This window comes from Lolium rigidum, chromosome 6, assembly GCF_022539505.1.
Source record: "Lolium rigidum isolate FL_2022 chromosome 6, APGP_CSIRO_Lrig_0.1, whole genome shotgun sequence".
Taxonomy (NCBI): domain Eukaryota; kingdom Viridiplantae; phylum Streptophyta; class Magnoliopsida; order Poales; family Poaceae; genus Lolium; species Lolium rigidum.
Genome location: NC_061513.1, coordinates 116,072,521 through 116,079,791, shown reverse-complemented (window position 1 = coordinate 116,079,791; position 7,271 = coordinate 116,072,521). Strand labels below are relative to the sequence as shown.

Here is a 7,271-nt window from a genome sequence, read left to right as displayed (position 1 = left end):
AAATTTATTTGGTAGCAAGACTTGATCAACCTTGTTAACAAGTATATTTTAATGCATAAGAGAGCTAAACAACATTTCTTTCTTTCTCCCTCCACTTTTTTTACTTGCTGTAGCACTTTTTGTTTTGCAATATGCTTTAGTTGTTTAAGATTTTGGAAATCGTTTTCTATGCGAGTAATAATTAATTTAACACCCAGAAATGTGCATTTTTCGAAGTTCTCAAAAATTTACAAAAATTATACTGGTAGTCTTATTTTTCGAAGGGGCACCTGGGAGCACCTGGGGATGACCAGTGGGGCACCCCAGGGTGGCACCCCACAGGCCGGTGCGGCCAGCAAGGGGGGGGGGGCGCCACCCTGGTGTGTGGGCCCCTCCTTGCCCTACTTCATCATCTCTTTCACTCACTGCATTCTCTCTCCCGAAAAAACTCGTACTCACTTTCTCTCACTCGCGTTTCTGCTCAAGACCTCGAGATTTCTCGATCTCTTTGCTCAGCCCAGATTTCTGTCTGAAATTTGGCACATTTGCTCTCCGGTATGTGACTCCTTTGATTATCCAATTAGAATTTTGTTTGGTTGAATATGTCTTGAATATTTTGCTGCTGTAGGTAACATGTTTAGTGAGCTTGCATGCTTCTTCTAAGTGGTAGAAACTAGTTTTGATGCATGTTTAGTACTCTAGCAAGTTCCTATAGTAGTTTCCCTCAATTATATACCTTGAAATCAAATTTTACAATGATTGTTGAAAAATTTCAGAAAATGGAAGGAAGTAGGCACCAACTAAATCAACAAGAATTGGAGGTGCAACAAGTCATGAGAGTTCACCGCGAAGAGGGAGTATACCCCTCTTATTACCCATGCAGCGATTTTATGCGGAATGCGAGAATCTGCAAGATGTTCAAACACTGATTTCCAATGCAGGGTTGGAAGGTTTCACTGTTGGTGAACCTTACCAATATGCTAAACTAACAGTGTCGGTTGTGCAGGATTTTGAATTTCATCGGTCTCAAACTAACCCCATGGTCCGATACAAGATTTATAACAAAACTATCAACTTGCCCTTTAGTGATTTTTGTGCAGCAATTAGAGTGCCGCAGTGGGGATCCTGCGAGAAGGTCAGGGGAACGCCGCGGGAGCTCTCGAATCTTTATCCAATGATTTGTCATGGGAGAAGCTTCTCCGATGATGGTGGTAAGATCAGTAGCATTCAACTCCCAGCTATCCGCTACTTTGCTTATTTCGTTACAAAGTGCGTTCTTGCTAGAAAGAATTCAAGTAAGTTGTCTGTCCAAGATATGGCTTTCTTAGCTGCCGCTTTGCAATAGGATAGGACTTATAATTTGGGTGCTTTAATAGCTTGTAGACTTGCTACTAACCGTGAGAAGGGAGGAATTTGTGGAGGTCTTATCGCCTCTCGCTTATTAGCTATGCATGGTGTAGAACCTCACCACCTAGATATTCCGCTCTCCATGGAGAAACTTGATGTTGTTTCCATGATTAAACATGAGTTTATTTCAGATGCGTCTAACTTGAACAACCTGTATTATAGGATAACATTTTATAAGAAAAATTGGAGAATAACTAAGAAAATTGAAAAACTAGTACGATTGCCTGCACCTGTTCTGCTTAACCTTGATTCCAGGAAAGGGTGGTCGGTCACAGAAAATGAGCTAAATGCATATATAGAAAGGGAAGGCCATCATGCAAGGGCGGAACGGAGGAGGCCGAGGAGCACCTCGACTCTTCATCCGATGCAGCGAGCTCCTCATATCAACATTATGGTCATGTGGAGCCTCCACGACATTCTTCTGCGCAGGGGCCTTATTATCACTCCACGTACGATCCATCGGTGTGGAACCCCGACCCTCGTTGGGAATGAACTCCACTTAGGCCAAGAGCCTAAGCTTGGGGGTAGGTATACCGGCATCACTCATTCTTTGCATATTATGGTTTCTGGATACTTGTACATACTTGTTTAGTTTCTTAGAGTGGTTTTCTAATGAGAAGGAGATGATATTTGGGGAAGTGCTGTACAAAAACAGATTCTGGGCTGTTACCAAAAAAATTCGTACGCACAGCCAGAACGTTATTTTGAGTTGCAAATTTTTGAGCATGTGCCCCAGGTTGTTATCTAACTTTCATTAGTTGAACACTTTTTGAGCTGTGCAATGTAAGATTTTTTTTAATTTCGATTTCTGTACTGTTGTCAGGTTTTGACAGATTTCTGTCATCCTGCTTTTCTATGTTTCTGTTAGTTTGCATTCTCTTGTTTTCGCTTTGTTTCTTTCCTAAAACACAAAAAGACCAAAAATATTTCTGTTGTTTATCTTCACCATTTATTTATTTGGTTCTTTGCTCTTATTTCACTTTATTTGCTATCGTTGGTTTGCTATGAGAAAACCCAAAAAGATTTTGCTTTGTTTTCTTGTTTCCTTTTGTTCTTGTTTCTAACCCGAAAACACCAAAAATATTTGTTGTTCTTCTTTGGTTTTGTAAAGTTCATTAGGGAGTTCAGAGGTCTCCGATGGTTTGAGCTTGGTTTCATTTCATATTATTATTCAAGCTGCACAAGTGAAAGGCAATAATGACAATCTACGGCAAATTTGACTACGGTGAGAGGCTGGTATGAACTCTATTTGTTTTCATTTTTGTACATATACTCATCCATGTGAGCATGCTTAGTTGGTTCATATGAGGTATATGTCATTTAATGAAAGTCTAGTAGTGTATGATCTCTCATGATTAGTTCCAATCTATTAATAACTAGATTTAAATGTGCGCTTTGGCGCACGATCCCGTGAAAATCATGCCGGTTTACATTTTGTATAACAGAGACATATATTGTTTTGAGAATTATAAAAGTTGAAGAATTAACAGAACTACTGAGCACATAAATCGGATGCTATACATAAGGACCATAAGCATGCAAGCCCGAGGTCTTTGCCCACCTCCCTGCTGCAAATCTCTTCCTTGACTTCTAAACCAGGCTATGTAAAGATCGTGTCACTTGCAGGCTTGCAGCAGCTAGCACCACCATGATTAAGTCTATGATAAAGCTGTAGGGAGCACCTGCTTGCAGCTTCTGTGGAAGTCAACTATAGGTATTCTGCAGCTGTTACTGTCTCGCAAAGGAAACTACGAATTAGACACTCCAAAGAACCAAATAATTTGCACACTTCCCAATTGAAACAAGAGTAACCAGTATATTTGCCAAATTTGTTTATAGTTTGCTTGCAGAATCTTCAATTCACATGCATCCATGGCTGTTATGAAAGCAACATTAGGGACAACAAAGCCAATGAAGTGCTGACTAAATATATTCCTAAGCAGATGATAAGACCATCCCGGAACACATGCAGCCAAAATTCCAAAATGTGGATAACTCATGAACACAGAAATGTTTTGATATTTCCTCACATATATGGTACTGGTATATTTTTATAGTATCAAGTTCACATCAATAGAAAAAGAGTACTGATGTCTGATAAAACATGTTGTATTGGAGAAAGTCAATACCCGGAACAACGAAGTAATGGAAGAGGCAGCCATGTATAGTTCACAATCATATTCCTAAGCTAGAAATCAAAATAGATGGCATTTCAAATTTTCAACACAAGCCTACAGTCATAATACCTTCAAATGAAAAGTCACTTCGACTAGATATGGAGGTGAAAGCTAAAGTAGGATTAGAAGAGGCAATGCTTAGATGTAGAGGTAACATGGGCAAATATGACAGACAAAATTAAGCCACCAATGACACAAATCATTGAATAGCAGAGATTTCTTCATGAATGTCACAATAGATTTATCCTGGATTTACTTTTCTCTTCAAAAGACCAAACATAGTTAGCTATTGTCAAAATTTTGATGCTTAAACATACATGGTTTGATAATTTAAGAGCTCTTAAAACGTGGGCCTGCTATTTCAGAAAGATAAGACAGAAGGATGTGACCAGGACTTAAGCATCAGCCTCTAGTGTTTTTACGAAAGCTAAAAATAGATGCTCATCCGTCGTGTGTTAAGATATGTCAACTTGGTTGCAGCAACAGAAGATAAGAAGACGGTGAAGGGTGAAGACAATGACCCTACCAGCATAGTATACTCTATATTTATATCTAATGAACTATGCTGTTAGAACTGAAGTTACCAAGATAAGACAAACAGTGGACCAAAGGAATATGGTTGACTGGACATCATTAATAAGATACAAAAACAAAATAGTTAAGTAACAAACAAATGACGCCAGTATAAAAGGGCAGCCTGGTGCATGAAGCTCACGCTTTGCACGGGTCCGGGAAGGGGTTAGACCACATTGTCCTTGCTGTTCAAGGCGTGTTTGCATAATGGAAAAACAAATTTCAGAAATAACAGGCGTTGCATATACATGAGTGAGGATCAAACAGAACAGTTCCTAGCATAATAATTGTGCCACGCCGTGTTCATCTTAAAGGGTGTGTAAAAACCAAATATGAAGGGATTTGATGTTGGAATGTAAAAAAGAATATGAGATAGTAAATGGAGCATGCATGACAAAAGCTCGCACAGAAGCACGCACGACAGCAGCACACGCATCGACATGCATGCACTGAATGTTATAGACAATGAAATTGAGCAGGGCAAAGCACAACACGTTCGTGAGCTCACGAGGAACTCAATGGTGTGCTCAGTCGAGGAGGAAGATGCTTTGGTGGACGACGTCATCGGTGGCAAGTCCATGGCATTCATCTCAGGGCGGCAGCAACTGGTCACAGGGACAACTCGACTCAGGTGACCATCTGAAGCAAAGCGCACATCAACTAAAGGACACTGTGGTATGACTACCAGAGGTTCACAGGAATGGTCGGAAACATTGCCCAAGTGCGGTCGGAGCTAGAGAAGATGATGCCCCATCTCCTCGGTTCTTTGCAAGATAGAGGGGGGGAATCAGTTGCCTGAGGAGAAATACAGCAACTGAGCAAGCAGAACAAAATTATCCAGGCAGAATCCTCTTAGCAATGTCTGGGCAGCTTGGTCGATCCTGGGTTACAGGAGGTCATGGATGAGGGGAAAAGGAGGTTGGGGCAGCGGGGAGGGCTTAAGTAGTGCAAGGGGACAGTCAGGATGGGCTGGAACACGATGAATGACAAGCAACGCGCTGCTGCGCTGCCCCGTGGATGGTTGCCACGATGGAGAAGACCGCTGTGCATCCTCTCACTCTCACGTTCCCGAACTACGAACTCGAACTACGAAGCCGAGCGGTTGTGTTTTACGAAAGCGAAAGTGTACTCTGTTTCCAAATCATTTGGGCAACAAAACGAGCTTAGAATAAATTGTAAATTTACAGAAAAAAGATGAAAATATTGTTGACATGCTTTGAAGTTTTAGGCTCAAATGGAGTTGATTTGAATGGTTTATAAAAAATGAGAAATAGTACAGGTTGGCCTATACCTTCAGCATTGGAGGGTTGGGAGATGGAAAGGCTCGAGAGATCGAGTATGGCATTCTTCATGGGCCTCATTGATCTCCAGCACTAACAAAGCACATGAAAATATCAACTTTCACTTAAAAAAAATCAAACAGTAACTATTTGCCAGAGGTGAAAAATATCGAATACTGTGACGCAAGATCTGAAAGAAGAACCTTTCATAATAGTGGCATGAAATCAATAAAATCCTCATATGATTGATGGCACCCAATGTGGGCAGCAGACGACAGCTAGCGGCAGTGGTAAGGCGTTCTAAACATGAAAGCCAATAGGGAGCAGGCAAGTCAGCAGGTCAGTAGCAGCACAAGCAGCCTGCACCGCACCGCAAGTACAGTGGCAATGAACATGAGCATCAGACCTTGGCAAATTACCTTCTGAACAGGGCTGCAAATCTGCACTATGCAACAATAGTCAGACAACATCAAAACTACAATCCTTGCATTTCTTAAAATCCTCAATCAGAATGCAAGTAAATTACCACAACAATATATTTTTGAAATTAACTTACCGTGGTCTTGGTGTGGACATGCTGGCATGTAAGTGAAATAATGTAACCTATGGCTCTTGCTTCAACAAATGCAAGTATTTCTGCTGCTCGTGCATTTCAAGATTCGCAATGGATCTCTTTAGAAATGTTTCTCCTTATCTTTTAGGCTAAACAATAAAAATCTGAATGCAAAATAGGGACACTATTGTAAAAAGATGGACCAAAAGCACACTGTATTTACTAATCAGCATGCATTGCTGTTAATTAAGGGTTAGCATTCCTACAAAGATGCAGGAATGTTCAACAAAACAATAGTATCTGGGGAAAAATATAGTGCCTTGAATAACTACAAATCCAAAATATGGCATCTCAAATAGACACTAAGATGTTCCAAGTAGGCGGGCAAACCATTTAATCTATTAATATATCATTGGAGGAAATTAAAATTTACATAGAACCATGTCTTTATCTCAACAGACACCTGTATAGGACACATCTTTAAATCTACACATGTATGCTTGAATACGTTAGGGGAAAATTACCTTATTGCAGTGGCAACTCTCCTCAACCTGTTCCTAGAAGTCAAAAGCACAACAGAAAGAGGTAAGTTACTAGCCACCATTCGTCTATAGGCCTCCTTAGCTTTTAGCCAAATCTATTATCATTTGAATGCAAAATAGACAGTACTATAGAAACATATAGGTCCATCTGCCAACTGCTAGACATTAGCCAAACACAAACCGTATCTATTAATCAGTATGCAGTTCTATGTATGCAGGTTTAGCATTCCAGCAAAGATTCAGAATTGGTCAACACTAACAAATATTATCTTTGGCGAACATCCAACGCCCTGAATAAATATTCATCCAAAATCTAAAAAATTATCTTTGTTTTATACTACGCGGTGAAAGCAAAGGGACGGACGAGATGCACCGCAAGACCCGATCCGACGGTCATTATCTGAAATCGCTGTGCTATTATATATTCTCACCTATTTAAATTTTGTTACTCCATTTGTAATTTCTTATGTTTCACTATGTTTTGTAAGACCTAAAAAATGTACAATCACTACCGCACCTTTAAATGAGTCCCACGGGATCATGCGCCAAGGCATCAAGGTAGAAACCATGAAGTCACCGTCTTTACTTCCTTATTTTGACCAAGCCACATCTGCCATATTCGCCAAGCACGTTTGCAGGCAAGAAAACACAAGTAATCATAATATAATGTAATCAGCGAAGGACCACTGAAAGAGAGATGTAACATGCAAATATCATGTCATAAAGCTTTTACATGAGTATATAGGAAACTTATCGATAT

The 7,271-nt window shown here is 40.2% G+C and overlaps 1 long non-coding RNA gene across 1 annotated transcript; it reads right to left on the bottom strand.

Moving 5' to 3' along the window:
- Nucleotides 1–5,427: 5,427 nt before the first annotated feature.
- On the bottom strand, nucleotides 5,428–7,137 carry LOC124667987. The gene is made up of 3 exons (XR_006991508.1): nucleotides 7,029–7,137; nucleotides 5,620–6,526; nucleotides 5,428–5,509 (listed from the first exon to the last, which is right to left on the bottom strand). It is a non-coding gene; the product is annotated as an uncharacterized LOC124667987 (long non-coding RNA).
- Between the last annotated feature and the right edge of the window lie 134 nt (nucleotides 7,138–7,271).